The 17,254-nt window shown below is 34.6% G+C and overlaps 1 long non-coding RNA gene across 1 annotated transcript in view; it reads left to right on the forward strand.

Moving 5' to 3' along the window:
• LOC109344848 overlaps positions 1-15,363 on the forward strand; it is a 21,344-nt gene extending 5,981 nt beyond the window's left edge. Inside the window, exon 3 of the long non-coding RNA XR_002107347.1 lies at positions 15,178-15,363. This is a non-coding gene — a long non-coding RNA (uncharacterized LOC109344848). The remainder of the gene's footprint in view (positions 1-15,177) is intronic.

Below are 17,254 nucleotides of genomic sequence, written 5' to 3' on the forward strand. Positions count from 1 at the left end.
TCAAGATTTACAAAGGTCAAAAACTACATAAAGGTTCACATGATTTTATTATCATCCCCTTTAGTTATGCCTTCATAAAATACTTAAAAAACAAATATAAACTCTAATTTATGAACAACATAATAAAACTCATAACTTTCTATGAAGTATAAGAAGAAGATGAAGAAGAAACATAAAAGACTACTTTAGTTTGTATAGAAAATTTAGTGTAGAAATGAGAGAATGGGGTGGGGTATTTATAGGAGAGCCTCACGCTCATCAAATCATAAAATTTAATGCAAGGTAAGTAGAGTTAGACTAGTATAGGTGATGTGTCTAATGGTGGTGAAGTGAGAGGATTTGTTGAGTGATTTAGGGGATTTTGGTGGCAGTAAATCAAGGCATTAATGAGTGAAATCTATAAGATTTAGTATGTAGATTTTGTGAAGTGACTCATGCGACGTGACAACTTCGGCGAAACGTGCGCGATTAAAACCATTCTCGAGTATTGTCGGTTAATACCCGGTCGGATAATAAAAATCTCCCGATTTCGGTTTACGATTAGAACTTCGAAACATGGAATTCGGAGTGAAAAATAATTAGAAATGTGTTATGGACAAACTTGGTATCTATCTTGACTTGAAATAATATTTCGAAGCCAATGGCGCAATCGGAATTCGATTCTGAGCTACGGAACTGAAAAACACGTTATTGGGCCGAATTCGAGTGAGATTTGGCCCCGACAGCGGTCCGGAACCGACTGTCTCCGAAAATCATGAAAATTTACCACCAAATTTGAAATATAATTACAAGACTAAAACTCAACTAGAATTTCGTCTAATTCTTTACCGAAAATTCCCAGAAATTCATTTTTGAAAATATAATTAATAAAACTATTAATAAAAACATATATTTTCAAGGTAGTAAAATTCGCGGTGTTACAGACTGTCAATTAATGGTGCATTATTATATCATAAAGAATACTTAATTCTTGTAATAAAATTTATAATAATATTACATCAAATTTAAACCCTAAAACTAATCGGCATTGGTCTAGTTGTGTAAGACCTCACTCGATCCCAAATTTGAGGGTTTAATTCTGTTGAGTGATACTTGTTGGAAATAGTAGTCACAAACCTTAAAAAAATTAGTTCTTTATCCAAATATTTGATAGTACAAAAAAACCTAAATAAATACTAGATAATCCGAATTTGGGCTAGTGGTTTGTTTGGTTAATTGAGGGAAGCTCACAAGCAGAACAGAAGCTTGAATTATGGCTTTTGCTGATTCACACGTTTTTAATTTTCAATATCCTTCCGTATCTTCATTCCATATATATTTTTGCTACTAATAATGAAAATTAATCCTTTCAGATTCACTATATATTGGATAATATGATATTGATACTTCACTACATGTATTTAGAGTATCAAAATTATTTTTTAAAATGAATAATTATAAATTTAATACTTTTGGAATACTCTTACAAAAATTTGATACTCTCCATCCACCCAAACCATCATTCAGAAACAATTTAAGAGCGAAAATTATAACATACAATCAATTTTATCTACCAATCAATATTATCTATTTGTGGGTAATACGTGATAGTTTCTTATGACAATATGATACTCATTTTTTATTTAGTCTTCTCTAAAAAGTATTTTCTTTATCTTAAATTTTAGAATATCATTATTATATCCCAAATATATCATATATTTTTAAAGAAGATGGAATATGTAATATGTACATCAATATATTGAATATGTATCATATTCAATACTCATGTCAAGAATGCGTTGAGATCCTATTCAATCCCTTAAACATTTTTCTCTGTAATGAGCAATTGATGAAAAATTTAACTTCTTCTCATGGCTCATAAAAATATATTTACTAGTACCACTTCCTCTCATGGGTCATGAAAATAAAGTTCGAAATTACATGATTTAAATATTATTTAATTTTATTTTGTTGATAGTGAGTGACGGAGGGAATTGGTACAAATAATTATATAAGTGATTTTATTCCATATGCATTAACAGTATATAAAACATCTACGCTAATATTCATTAAAATTTTGACATATACTTTCGTTTTAATAACTACCAGAGAAATAGCAAAAAAAAACATCAATTTGATCATATGGTTTGCATGAAACATTCATGGGCGTTTTTTCTTCCAATTTTATATTGAAACATAAGATTCTAATTCCCAAATGAAATTAACAACAGTGCCCAAACAGACTAGAAAGAGATGATGCACAACTTACAAGCACTCAACCATATAACAAAACTGGAGACTCACACTTAACAAGGCATTCTAGAAATGATTTCACTGAAGAAAAGCTACAAATGCTTCAAGTTCTAATTGCTGGACTGTCGTAACTGTGGGCGAACAAAGTCTTCATCTGCTGCCAAAGAAATGTCCACTATAGGTCTTAGTTCAGCACAAACCATAATGGCTCCATGAACATGATCTGATAGGAAGTTGCTGATCAAGTCCTAGTTAATAGGCGCATCTTTGTCCACTGTCACTAAGGCCTTCTGGGTTAGAATGTAATCAAATCATGGAGCCTGTTTCCTTGAACCCAACCTTGATGTGGTTGAACAGTTATCAACCATCAAAGAAATGTTAAATGCATATTATAATCCAAGTCTAAGTGAGTAGTGTTGTGTAATTAGAGAAGGAAATGTAACTTGCCATTATTAGAAATCAGTTTTGAATTTCTGTTATTAGTTGAAACAACCTTACTATAAATAGGTTGTGTATGATTAGGCAAAGTAATGAATACACACTGCATTCTGTTAACATTTTTCTTCTTCTTGTTTACTTCCTTCTTCTACTCATTTCTCTTCTTCTTCAAAAGTCCCAACAAATTTGGTATCGAGTTTGAAAATCCAAGGACCTACGGGTACGTGTGTGAAGGATTAACAAAGTAAGTTTGTTGAAGCAAAAGCTGAGCAAAAGGGGCATTCAAATTCACTGAGAGTGAATCACCATAAGAAAGGGTAGCAGATTAGTTGAAAGATCAAGAAATGGTGGGAAATGGCACAAACCTCCAATCAATGGGACTCTCAATTCTCACAGAGAAGAACCAGGATCGACGGAGGACTCAAATGAGAGTCTTGTTCTACTTTCAAGAAGTCGGTGAGGTGGTTGAAGATGGATTTCCTGCACTAGGCCTTGATGCAACAGAAATCCAAAGAACAGTGCACAAAGAGGCCAAGAAGAAGGACAACAAAGCTCTATCCCTAATCCATCAATGTGCGGATAATGTTCACTTTGAGAAGATCCAGGGTTCTACCACTTCCAAAGGAGCTTGGGATATCTTGATTCAAGCCATGAAGGTGGAGACAAAATAAAAAAGGTGAAATTGCTAACCCTTAGGAGGCAATATGAGCTACTATATATGAAAGAGTGTGATAAGATTGGTGAATACTTCACCAGGATACTAACCATAATCGATCAGATGAAAGATTATGGGGAATCCATCACTGATCTCATGGTGATTGAGAAGATCATGAGGTCCATGCCCCAAAAGTTTGACTTCATTGTAGTTGCAATAGAAGAGTCAAAGGACATCACCGTGATGAAGATAGAAGAGCTTCAAAGCTCACTTGAAGCTCATGAGATGAGGCTGCTTGACAGAGGTTCGGGCAAGAAGACAGAACAAGCTTTAAAAGCAACCTACTCCAAAGATGAAGACAAGATGAAAGACAAGAAGTGGAGAGAAAAAATGACCATAACAAAAGATGGGTTCAGAATGCTGAAAAAGGCAAAACTAGTCAAGATTGGGCAGAATCTTCTTATAGAAGAGGAAAGCCAAGAACAACAAACCAAAATAAAAAAAGACTTGATAAAAGGAAAGTTGAGTGCTTCAATTGCCACAAACCGGGCGATTACTCCTATGAATTTCCTAATGAAAAGGCAAAACAGATAAAAAATCAAGAAGAAGCCTATGTTGTGCAAGGAGATTCAGATTCAGAACCATTGAATCTAATGGTAACCACATATACGAAAAGCTCACACACTGAGTCATGGTATTTGGACTCGGGATGCTCCAATCATATGACAAGGCACAAAGAGTGGCTAACTGAATTTGACCTCTCAAAGAAAAGCAAAGTGAAGTTTGCAAATGATAGCTCACTAGAAGTAGAGGGAGCTAGAAATATGGTGATTACAAGACATAATGGCTCAAAAGTAATAATCACAAATGCATTGTGAGTGCCAAAAATGAAGCGCAATCTACTAAGCATAGGTCAGTTGCTTGAAAAAGGCTTCAGTGTGGTAATGAGGAATAAGCAACTTGAATTTTCTGATGCTGATGACAAATTCATACTCAGAAGCAAGTTGACAAGAAACATAACATTCCAATTAAACATCAAGGCAATTGAAGTACAATGTTTGGCTACCATGAGAATTAGTGATGAAAGTTGGTTATGGCATTCCAGATATGGTCACCTAAATTTCAAGAACCTGCATCAACTAAAGTCAAGACAATTGGTAAGTGGAATTCCTACCATATCATTGCCTGAGAAAGTATGTGAAGTTTGCTTGATAAGGAAACAAACAATAAACTCATTTAAGTCGGAAATAGAAATGAGATCCAAGTCAATTTTAGAGGTTGTTCACTCTGATGTTTGTGGCCCTTTTGAAACACCATCCTTAGAAGGTAACAAATACTTCATAATTTTTGTGGATGAGTATAGTAGAATGATCTAGTTAGATTCATAAAAGCTAAAAGTGATGCGTATGAAGCTTTCTTGAGTTTTAAGGCTGTTGTAGAAAAGGAGACTGGAAAACAGATCAAGTTGCTCAGAACAGATGGAGGAGAAGAGTATACCTCAAAAGAGTTTGAAACCTATTGCAGGAAGAATGGGATAAAGCATGAGGTGATTACACCATTCACTCCCCAACATAATGGTCTTTCTGAGAGGAGAAATAGAACCATTATGAATATGGCAAGAAGCTTAATCAAAGAGAAGGATTTGCCTAAAAAATTATGGGCTGAAGCAATATCAACATCAGCCTACATCTTGAATAGGTGTCCAACCAAGAAGCTTGAAGGGAAAGTACCACTTGAAGTATGGTCAGGTAAGAAACCATGGGTTAGTCATTTAAAGATTTTTGGATCACTAGCATTCAGCCATGTACCTGAGCAGAAAAGAACCAAACTTCAGGAAAAAAGTGAAGCAAGGGTGTTTATAGGCTATCACTCTACTTGAGCCTATAAACTTTATAATCCAGTCAAGGAAAGGGCACAGATTAGTAGGGATGTGTTGATTCTAGAACAAGAAAAATGGGATTGGAAGCAAATTCAAACCTCCTTGAAAAGGATGGTTCATGTGATCATAAATGTTAAACCTGAACCAGATAGGCAACTTGAAATATTAAGACACCTAGAGTTCAGAGATCACAAAGAACAAGAACCTTGCCAAATAGATTCAGAGACTATGAGTTACATGCTCATGATCAGATTAATGAAGAAGGTAATTTGATTCACTTAGCACTAATTTCTGAAGCAACTCCTATAAATGAAGCAGATGCATTGAATTAGATAGAATGGAAGATTGCAATGAATGAAGAGAAATGAGACTTGTGACTTGGTTGAACTTTCAGTTGGCAAACATCAAATAGGAGTCAAGTGGATCTTCAAACAGAAACTAAATCCTGATGGTTCAATCTCAAAGTACAAAGCAAGACTTGTTGCTAAAGGGTTCTTGCAGAGACAAGGCCTAGACTACAAAGAGGTATTTGCACCTGTAGCCAAAATTGAAACCATAAGGGTAGTGGTTGCAATAGCAAGTGCTAGGAATTGGGGATTGTTTCAACTTGATGTGAAATCAACATTTCTCCATGGACCACTAATAGAAGAAGTTTATGTGAAACAACCACCATGCTTTGTTACAAAAGGCAAAGAACAACATGTATACAAGTTAAAGAAGGCTTTTTATGGTTTGAAGCAAGCACCAAGAGCTTGGAACAAAAGGATAGATCCCTTTCTGTTTACGCTTAATTTCAAGAAGTGTCTGGTTGAGCATGGAGTTTACATCAAAGGTGTAGAAGTAGAATTGCTCATTATTTGCTTATATGTTGATGATTTGTTATTAACAAGATCATACCAAGAAAGAATTGACGAATTCAAAAGAGACATGAATGCAGAATTCGAAATGACTGACTTAGGAAGATTGAGCTACTTCTTAGGATTGGAATTTGCCCATATAGAAGCATGAATCATGTTGCATCAGAAAAATATGCAAGTGAAGTGTTAAATAAGTTCAACATGGATTCTTGCAACTCAGCAGGAAGTATAGTTGAAATGAACATGAAACTAACTAAGGATGAGGAAGGAGAATCAGTTGATGAGACAATATTCAAGCAAATTGTTGGATCACTAAGATTCTTATGCAACAGCGGACCAGATCTCTCATATTGTGTTGGCCTTGTGAGAAGATTTATGTGTAAGTCAAAGAAGACACACCTCCTAGCAGCCAAGAGAGTGTTGAGGTATATACAGGGAACTATGGACAAAGGAATATTATTTCCAATAGGAAAACAGAAATCAGAACTGGAATTGATTGGCTATGCAGATTCTGATTATGGTGGATACTTATTCCTACTCAACAATGCTCCTATCTCTTGGTCTTCTACAAAGCAACAAGTCATTGCTCTCTCAATTTGTGAAGCTGAGTATATTTCAACATGTTATGCAACTTGCCAAGTTGTTTGGTTGGAAGAATTGCTGAAAGAGATGAAGATGAGTGTAAAGATACCATTGCTACTAAGGATTGACAACATTTTAACCATAAATTTGTCAAAGAATCCAGTGAGTCATGGTAGAAGCAGGTACATAGAAGTGAGGTTCCACTTCATTAGAGACTTGGTGAACAAAGAAAGGATACAAGTTGAATATTGCAAAACTGAATTGCAATTGGCAGATTTATTCACAAAGGGATTAAGGGTGGATAGGTTTGAAGATTTATTGAGAAAGATGTGTATTGCATCTCTTAAGGACTTTTCAGGAGGGAGAGTGTTAAATGCATATTGCAATCCAAGTCTAAGTGAGTAGTGTTGTGTAATTAGATAATGAAATGTAACTTGCCATTATTAGAAATCAGTTTTGAATTTATGTTATTAGTTGAACCAACCTTACTATAAATAGGTTATGCGTGATCAGGCAAATTAATGAATACACACTGCATTATGTTAATATTCTTCTTCTTGTTTACTTTCTTCTTCTATTGATTTCTCTTCTTATCTTCTCTTCTTCTTCGAAAGTCCCAATAAGAAACACCTCTAGCATGCATGAAAGGATTCAAAGAATAAAGAGACTGGATGACACTCTAATTAACGATTTCAGAGTAGGAATGCTCTTTCTTCCTCAAGATCTCAATCTGTAAATTTTGTAATCACGGATTAAGACCACAAAAAGGGTTAATTTTATCAAGTAGATATCAAAAAGGTATTTTAGAGCATGAAAAAGTATTTGGAAAGTATCAGCTTATAATTTATTTTTTAAAATATAACTGAGTTCGATACTGATTGGATACATATCGATAGTGTCATATTAGGTACGGATAAAAAAAGAGTGACCCAATGAATGAGACTACTACTTAGTGAGGTATGGGAAGAGTAAATGTATGCAGCCTTAGTGCCTTACACTCAAAAGCGGAAAGGTTGTTTCCAAATTTTAAATTTGTGACATCATGCTTAGTAAGCAACAACCTTCTCATTCCCCTGAACTCACCCTCTTGGAAGAGGTTCTTTTGGATAGAACAAATTAGCATATTGGATTATGTAGCCCATCTAAGAAAAAGGGCTTTGATTGTTAAGTTGTATTAATCACTAGCAGACAATAGTTGACTAATCGGTAGCAAATTTGAAAACAAATAAGGACATGTACAGCTACAAGCATGGGAAATATGTGCATCCCAATTGCCAAAAAACTTCCAAAAAAACTTTCTAGGAATATCTACACCATCATCGGTGCTACAAAGACACCAGCAGTAAATCGATATAATGGGCCTAGATCCCCAACTGGTCTTGTAGATCTGACACGCTGTTAAGTGCCATGTTATGACGGAAATCTATATAATTTTGGGCACTTATTGTTAGTTATGATGAAAATTATTCACAACTCCAAAGAATTTAGTGTAATTAGTCTTGCTTAAGAAGCTTACATGTTTTATGTCAATTGTAGGAGAATGAGGATTGAAAAGATGTAAATTGAAGGAATTTGAGTAAAAGAAGTTCGGGATCCCTCGCCCAAGCCACAGGCTCGCCCAAACACCAATTTGCCCTCTCGCCTGAGTGAGAGGCTGTCGCTCAAGAAACAATTCCCAATTTTGCAGGCCAAATTCTCTATGTGTCTCTCGCCTAGGCAAGACCTGTCACTCAAGCGAGGCACACAATTATCTTGCTCTCTCAAGCGAGAATCTCTAACTTGAGCGAGGGACTAACACACTAAATCAAATATAGGCGGTTACAAGAACGAGTGGCTAATTCTCTATGTGTTGGGATTAAAATGTAATCTTCTAACACACTTGATTTTGGAAAGTTTATCATATGCTCAATGCTTGATTCTTCTTAATTTCAAGATTCTTGATCTTGGATCTAAGTTTAACTAGAAAGTTAAACTTGAAATCAAATATGGATAATCTTTTTTGATGTATCATTGATCTAGGAATAGACAATGATGTATGAATTATTTTTACATTGGATTTAATGTTAGATAATTGGTTAAATATCTAAGGAATTGGTGTTTGATGAATTATCTAAGGATTTTCTAATCAAGGATTTGATACAAATGATTCAAAGAAAATGTTGCATCAAGATTCATAACTTCGCAAGTTTTATAGAATTTAATCTAAGGATTACAAAGAGGAGGAATGATGAAAGTCAATCTCAACCATTTTTATTTTACAGTAGAAAATCATTTTAAATCAATCGTTTTCGACAATCTAAAACAATGAACACCATTATTTCCCAACTACGTACATATTTACTAAATTTACTATTTAGAAAATAGTATAGATTAGAATTGCTCTCTGAGAACGATATCTCAATAGTTACCGATTTTGTTACTTGAACGATACAATTCACTTGTCGTACACAAAATCTGGATGATGTAAAATACAAGAATGATGCCACAATTGAGCTTCTCTACATTCCAGGGAGGTCATTTAGTACTAATAGTGATGGTCAACCTTTGCGGATCTACATGAAGCACATGACCACAGTAGCACAAATCTGGATGATCTTCCTGCTCCATAATGTCATCCCAAACAGCCATGTCTCCTTCCAACCCATGTATGACTGCTACCACATCTAAAACATCTTGGAAGGTATGCAAATTGATGTTGTAAAGACAATTGCAAATGAAATCTAAAAAACTGCAACAGAAGGGAGCAAGAAATGGACTATGGACTTCCCCTCATTGATTATAGCACTGCATGCTCAACAGGGAGTGCAGGTCAACTGGACCGAGAAGATCAAACTATCCATATCTTGGCAATATATCAAGCAGAATTGCAAAGATGATGTTGTTAACAAATAGGGGCAGGGACAATCACAACCACCACAACACCACCACCAACAACCATCCCATCAGTAGTCACAACATCAAAACTTTACCCTGGAGCAGAAGATTGATTAGCTTATCGTTCATATGGAGCATGTGGAGCTCCAGAATGACATTCTGAGACAGTGGCAGATGCACCAACATCAAGGCTACTAAACATAAAACACAAAAATTAAATAATGGAACTAGTTTTTTGTTTTCATCATATGTTCATCATCATATCATTTCTTCATCTTCATATCTACATCTGCATCATCATCTTCATCTGCAGTAGAAAGCATAACCAGATTGTCTGTCAACTGCTCTTACTCCCCCAAGAAGTGTAGGCCTGACCCTAGGCTATGGGAATCAGCTAGCAAAATCCTCTAGACTCGTACAGAATTGGTTATCTGGATACTTGAGCTGATATTCTGTATAGAAGCCTTATTGTTGGTGCATCTGCAATTGTCTCAGAATGTGATTCTATAGCTCCATATGAACCTGAGCTGGTCAATCTTTTGCTCTAGGGTCAAGTTCTAATGTTGTGGCTATTAATGGGATGGTTGTTGGTGGTGGTGATATGGTGGTTGTGATTGTCCCTGCCTCTACTAGTTAACATCATCCTCTTTGTAGTTCTGCTGGATATACTGCCTAGATATGGGTAGTTTGATCTTCTCGGTCCGGTTGACATGCACTCCCTGCTGACCACACAACGACGTAATCAATAACGGGAAGTCCATAGTCCCTTTCTTGCCCCCTTTTGTTGTAGTTTTGTAGATTTCATTTGTAATTATCTCTACAACATCAATCTACATACCTTCCAAGATGATGTAGATGAGGTAACAGTCATACAGGGGCAAGGAGGAGACATGGTTGTTTGGGATGACATTATGGAGCAGGAAGATCATCCAAATTTGTGCTATTATGGTCATGTGCTTCCTATAGATCCGCAAGAATTAACCATCAATATTAGTACTAAATGACCTCCCCTGAATGCAGAGAAGCTCAGTTGTGGCATCATCCAGTGGTAATCATCTAGAAAGTCATCTCTCTTATCTTATGGTAATCATCTAGAAAGTCATCCAACATTGCATTGATTGTGTCCCTGTCGTATTTGATGGTCTTGCCTCTGACCCAGGACTTGTTTCGAACATTTCCCCACCCTCCTCCAATGGGTATGCATTAGCATAAAACTCCTTCACCACATGTTGATCAAACTTTTCATTCGGAGATGCTAACGTCCACCATTTCAATCTATTCAGGTGTCTAGTGAACTGTAGATATTCATTTGACTACAATTGGACCCATCTCTCAGGCACGAAAACCCAGTTGAGGAGGATAGTGAATCGTTCCTCCCTCTCTTTGGTGGTAAAGTTGCGTTGATCGAAGGATAACACAATTTGAGAACTGGTGGCTACTTTCAACTTCTTCAGATGAGGGTGTAACGCCCCGAAAATTACTCCAAAAATCTTGCTCAAAAATGGGTAAAAAAAATTTTGAATGGTGAAGCCATATAAAATTTATTTCCTTATATTCATTTCATTTTCGGAACATCACTTCAAGTAACATACAATGTGAAAAATCAAAAACAATTACTTAATGGTAATAAAAATATAACTCAATATAACTTCAAATCATACTTCATTAAAATATCATAAAATGCTGGTACAAAGTACAAGGCGGAACCTAATCGTCGCCCAAATAAAACTACTCCAAAATAAATACCCTACACAGGTACACTAATAAAAAAGCACAAGGGCCTGTATAGGTATCACGGTTTCCCTCAATCCTCCATGCCCCATCCTGGGACATCGAAAAGCGGTAACTCTGAATCTTGATCGAGCGATCCATCTGAACAAAACGTGAATAGAAGACAAATAGAAAGAAGAGGGAGTAAGACATCTAATGAATATTACTCATTGACGGCGTGGAACTACACAGAATATTACATCCAGACAGACATGCATAACATACACAATATATATATCACATACATAAATGAAAATGATGAATGACGTTATAACTCAAACCATGAGGATTAATATCCACTTGCTCAATGTATGAATGCTATGTTTATTTCATTCATCCTTACACCAATATCCTCCCAATAAACTATTTGAAAATAACCGAGAGTACAGGTCCCAAACGCACCAAATTATTCCTCACAAGGATATATGATCGATCTGTTATAAAGAACTGTCCATTTCAAGATGGTGTCATATCAAACACTTTATGGGCATCCCTCTCATCGATCGTGATTGTAAAGAGGGATTGTCAAAGATCGTCTAGATTGCATTGTGAGAACTGTCTGATCCAACAAAATACCTCATCCAAGAATACAAGGGACTCGTCTCACCTAGACTCACCCTCAAGACTTTGCTGACGAATCACCGCCATCGTCGTCCCTCTCAATATCTCGGGGCTCGTTCTTCTCCCGTAAATTTCCTCTCCACTACTTCATTATCCATAATGAGTATGCACACTAACCGAGGTTAGCCAATTAAATCTTTTAATCATTCTTTTATATGATCGGCCCAACCTAAGACATCTCTCAAAGGAATGTTTCATATGGGACTCGATCTTACGTCATCACGTAATAGAAGAATAACATCCTTACCACTACGAACCATCGTTGAATATCTTGGACGACCACATGGCCAAGCCTCTTACGATCATATGACTTCGCTGTATGGTATCATGTAATCCTTTTTGGGCATTGCCCTAATCACGACATCACAGGCGGAAACGTGGCCCTAAATAGGCACAAGAACAAAGGTACTTGTATAAGTTTATCGATTTTGGGCACCAGACTCAATCATTTGAGTCGCGGTCTTTTCCAAGTGTAAATACACCTCACACCCAAGCTAGGGCTATTGCCTAAGCAATCAAACTATCATAACAGTCAAAACTATTGTATGTCTCTCGCTCAAGCGACGAACTCATCAAAACAGACTCAATTCTCTTCCTGAATTCTCACCCAAGCAAGGGACTGACGCTCAAGCGCCCAATCCATCAAAAATTGGTCAAAATACCTGTCTGGTCCGTGCCTGGGAAAAGTACGGTCGCTCGGGCGCCAAAAACGCCCAAAACGGGTTGCTCGGCCAGGCGCTAAATTAGGCCTCATCTCCTACCTCTCAACTGTTTTTGATCCCTATGCATTTTAGTTTCTCAAGTGGTGTTCCTTCGTGGATAAATACCACAATACTTGATATTTTAAGCTATCTTAAGCATACAACTTAAGAAAGTATCCGTACAAAATCCATGCGCACAAATATTTGATTAAGTATGGATTTTCTTAATACACAAATATAACTCCAAACTTTGGAGATAGTTAAGGAGATTCGGGTGTCATATTCGGACACCACTATGTCACGATGTATTATCCCTCACCTTAGGTTGTCGAGTGCTTGATTTCCTTTATGAGAGAGTGGGTTGATCGTCCAACTTCGAATGCTTCGAAACTAAACACACAAAAACAATAGAGTGATTTGCGAATCAATTTTACATGACAACCCTAAAGTAAAAACAATTTTTAACACTTTAATCTATTTATGAATTCAACGACTTTCATCCATCCGGTCCAAGATTCATATTTTTGAACCATCCTTTATCATCGAAAGTCTTGTTCCTGATCTCCAACATTTTCCAAGATAAGTTTTTAATAAAGTTTACACTTTTATCACCTCATAGATTTACATTTTCATGGAGACTTTGTAAGCTATACTTCACCATTTTAAGGTAAGTTTCTTAATCTAAGTCTACACTTTTTAAATCCATATCTCCTAAGTTAATCTTACCACTTTAAAGTTAGTCATCTTAAGTAGATTCCATATTTGCATAATAGGTTTCCATGGTCATTTTAACACATTCTTGATAGTGTTGATCTCATACTTAAACAACATTTACTAAAGTTTATAAAGTCAACACTTTTATAAGTCATCTTTTAATCCAAATCATTACTTGAACTTGGAAGTCAAAGAATATCATTTACTAACCAACTTTTAACTCATAATATTCTAAAACAACATTTTTTCACAAAACTCATTCATAAACATTTTGGATTTCAAAGTTAGAAACTAAACTTTTCTTGTACACATATAGGCCATGATTTAGACCTAATGCTAAGGAAATTTTTTATCCTTCAACTTATCATTAAACACTTTAAAGGTTCCTTTGATAATAAAATCACCCCCTTTGAAACAAAATTCAACTTCAACATTAAAAATATATTATTCTAAACTTGTCCAAGGCTATGGATTTTCAAGCCAAAAACAAGTGGAAAAGTCCAAACTTTGCATGGTTAGGAAAACTCCTTAAATGTTCCTTTGATATACAACGGTCACCTTTAACCATGTTCAAATACCAACAAACATATAAACTTTCTAAACATTAAAAACAGTCTCATGAACACAAAGAAATCATGGTTTCAAAATAACTTTCTAAGTTCAAGAAAATATTTATTTGGAGTTTTAAACATAAAAAGAGTTAGGAAGATATTTAGAACATTTCAACAGTTGAAAATGTTCATAACATACATATAAACATCATACTAAAATTTCATAAACATCTAAAGGATAGATCTTAAGAGATGAAGAAATCAAAAGGAAAAACCATGAAGAACTACCTTGAGAGTTCTTAGAGAATGCAAAATGAAGAAAGAGTTTGAAATGTCAAGGTATTCTCTTAGCTAGGGTTTGACTCCTTCAAGAGAGAAATCAGATTTGGGGGGAAAAAGTCACTGGTTTTTCAAAAAGTAGTTTGTGTAAGAGATAAGTGAGTTATTTTAGGGATTTTGTTTAAGAGGGTGTGTATTTTTGCTTGTTTAACAAGCAAGCCTCTTACATGAAAGTGATGTGACCTTTTTGAAAAAACATTCTCGATTAAACCATGCCCAAGTATTGTCGTCTAATACTCAGTCGGATATTAAAAATCTCCCGATTTCGGTTTACGGTTAGAACTTCAAAACACAGAATTCGGAGTGGAAAATATTTAGAAATGTGTTCTAGACGAACTTGATGTCTATCTTGACTCGAAATAATATTTCAAAGCTGATTGTGCAATCGGAATTCGATTTCGAGTTACGAAACTCAAAAACACGTTATTGGGCCGAATTTGGGCTCGAGAGCAGCTCAAAAACCTTTCGTCACAGAAAATTATGAAAATTTACCAAAAAATAGAAAATCAGAAAACAAGACTAACACTCAACAATGATTTTGACTAAATCAATACTGATTCATTTCTAAAATTAATCGTTGATAAAATAAATAATTAATAAACATACACAGAAAATTCACGGTGTTACACAAGATCAAACGATGTGAATTATTTTGTGAGCAAAAAAAAATTTTGGACAACAGTAACCGCATAAGACCGCATCAATATCCAAAATATTTTTTTTTCACAAAATAATTCACATTGCAACGACCACAATAATTGCAATTACAATAACCACAATTTAAAACACTGTGCATAAGAGATAGAGAAAAACATATTAACCAATGTGTCCAAACTAGAACTAAAGAAAAAAAATCCAAAAAATGGAAGAAGAAAATTCATAATTGGTCTAAGGAACGAAATCTATTTGGTTTTGAGATAGAACCTTCACATGGTATTAGAGCAAGAGCCCAACTTCTTTCCAGTTGTCATGGGCCAAAAAATGTCCTTTAGTTATGGGTCAAATGTAACCCTTCGCCTGGTTTGGCATGCTTATGTGAATAGGGCATGTTGGAAAGTAAGTCTCACAGCGCTTACCTCATTATCTCCGTAATGATTTAAATACATGTTGGACTATTCCTCTCATTGTCAATTAGTTTTGAGAAAGAACCTTAAGAGATACCACTGTGAGGGCAAAATAAGTAACTCAGAATCGTAAGTAAATCATTGTGAATTGAATTTAGTATTTGATAAAAAAAATAAGAGAACTTTAAATTTTACCATAGGGAATGTAGAATATTTAGTTAAAATTAAATCAAAGCTTTCTTTAAGTAAATTCCATGCACGTTTAACTTGATATGTGCATGCAATTTAATTAAAAAGAAACAGTATCCAATCAACACAGAATGAGCCACTTAAATCTTTATATATAGCCAGACAAATTGAAAGTATACCCAACATAGATGTAGTGCATAAGAAGATGCTAAAAGATTCACAAATTACAATATAGAAAGTACTGATTTTTAGGTAGTAGATATTATCTCACAAAATGCAAGGATACAATGATAACAGGCACAAGGATGCAACTCAAATAAAAGTAGCAGAAAGTGGAAACATCTAAAGAGAAATTCCCAGAATTAACAATACACCTGAAAATTAGAATGGATGTTTTAAACTACGATCGCGATTGTGGTTACTGTGATTGCAGTTATTGCGGCCATTGTGATCGGATTCTGGCCATTGTTGTCTAAATTATTTGGTGAATAAAAACATATTTTTGAAGTAAAAAATCATTTCCCATTTTTTCTGATCTTTTGTGCTAAAAGTGGTCAGAAAATAGCACACCCTTGCCTAACTATTACTTGCCAAGCATTGTCAAGGTACACCTAAATGACACTATTTTCAAAATTTTAATGCACTGCAGCATAACAGCTTATGTTTCCCGAAGCTGTAAAGGTTCACTACATTGTCCTACCAAGCACAACAAAAAATGCAATAGCTTACGAAAGCATTTTAACAACATAACCATCCATCGAAATCCACAGAAATTTGTCCTATAAAATTGTGGGTTATGAAATAGAAATACTAAAATGTGTATCGGATAGGATTATATGATACGATATCCATATTTTTTAAATTGTAGTATACATTGATATGCATATTTTTTAAATTGTAGGATACATTTGGGATACATATATAAAATATACATATAAAATTCATATAATATAATAAATATATAAGTATTGTTATGAAATTCCAAATAAACAAATAAAGAACATATGAATTAGACATTACTAAATATAAAATGAAATTCATATTATCATAAGAAATCATTACCTAGTACTGACAAATAGAAATATTATCGATCACATTTAATCTATGATCAACATTATGCATATGCATTTGTCCTTTTTCTGGCGTTACAAGTCCACTTAGTAGATTGAATATTATGTTTCTCTTTTATAATTAATGGAAGTGCATGTCCTTCATCAAATGTGAGTATAAATTATATATACCTACATATGTTTACTGAAATAATTATTTTTATTATTATCGGGAATAATAATAAATTTCTACTTGTCACTCAACAATTTTAAAGGGAATAACATGAAAAGCAAAATATTAGATTAATGTATATTAGGTATAAAAGATGACAATTGAATAAAAGTTATCACTTTGGTTCTTAATAGAAAATTTGAAAAATAAAATAATTATTGGAATTAATATTTATCCTTCTCGTGTGCCATTTCCCACTTATGAACCTAGAAAAAGAAATGTACGGTGACATACAAAAAAAAATATATATTGACAATTATACAAAAAAAACTTGTACAATATCATCATATATCATTCATGTATAATTATTATTGACATTTTTAAAATATTACACTCATTTACATTGAATATATATATGTTACACTCTTTTATTATTAGCATTATTATTACAGGCGTGTCGGCAGTCACTTTGTGTTTGCTGGCCCACATTTTTACTTTTTAGTATTGAATATTTAATTTTTATATATTTCATTTTAGGAATTATATCACTTTTTCCGTACATGATAT

The sequence above is a fragment of the Lupinus angustifolius genome, chromosome LG04, assembly GCF_001865875.1.
Source record: "Lupinus angustifolius cultivar Tanjil chromosome LG04, LupAngTanjil_v1.0, whole genome shotgun sequence".
NCBI classification, from domain to species: Eukaryota; Viridiplantae; Streptophyta; class Magnoliopsida; order Fabales; family Fabaceae; genus Lupinus; species Lupinus angustifolius.